A 617-nucleotide genomic window follows, 5' to 3' on the forward strand; every position below is an offset into this window, starting at 1 on the left:
TCTCTATAACGCTTTCCCCCCTCTCCCTCTCCCTTTCCCTCTCTCTTCCTCTTTCTCCCTCCCTCCCTCTTTCTCCCTCTCTTTCTCTTTCTCTTCCTCTCTTCGCCTCCCCCCTCCCTCTCCCTCTCTCATATTCAGTCCCAAATCTGCAAGTCAGGCAGGGCTATTTTTGGGCAGGAACGCACAGGAATGGCGTTCTGGCTGGCTCCCGAGTTGGCCACGCCCAGCAGGAACTCATTAGCATAATAGGCCACACCCAACAGCAGGAACTCATTAGGGTTGGCTACATTAGGGGTGTGTGGCCTAACATGCAAAGGAGTTCCTGCTACAAAAAAACCCTGGGTTTTCACAACAAACAAGGTAAACAGAATAACAAGCAAAAGGTGGGTGTGGCTGGATAACCACAGTTCTTGTAACATGGGGGTGCGGCCTAATGTGCTAATAAGCTGTGCTGTCAGGGGTGTGGCCTAATATGCTAATGAGTTTCTGCTGTTGGGTGTGGCCTATTATGCTAATGAGTTCCTGCTGGGCTTTTTCTGCAAAAAGAGCCCTGAAGTCAGGGATAATAATACGGAGCTACCTTACAAAGCTGTTGTGAGCATTACAACGTGATAATC

At 49.4% G+C, this 617-nt stretch overlaps 1 protein-coding gene across 1 annotated transcript in view; it reads right to left on the minus strand.

Moving 5' to 3' along the window:
* The window catches only part of LOC107117653 (multidrug resistance-associated protein 9-like), a gene marked incomplete at its 5' end in the record, with an annotated part of 75,101 nt that overhangs the window by 19,381 nt on the left and 55,103 nt on the right, over positions 1-617 (minus strand). The gene's annotated exons all lie outside the window — the stretch shown is intronic.

This window comes from Gekko japonicus, unplaced genomic scaffold (assembly GCF_001447785.1).
Source record: "Gekko japonicus isolate JY-2015 unplaced genomic scaffold, Gekko_japonicus_V1.1 scaffold2472, whole genome shotgun sequence".
NCBI classification, from domain to species: domain Eukaryota; kingdom Metazoa; phylum Chordata; class Lepidosauria; order Squamata; family Gekkonidae; genus Gekko; species Gekko japonicus.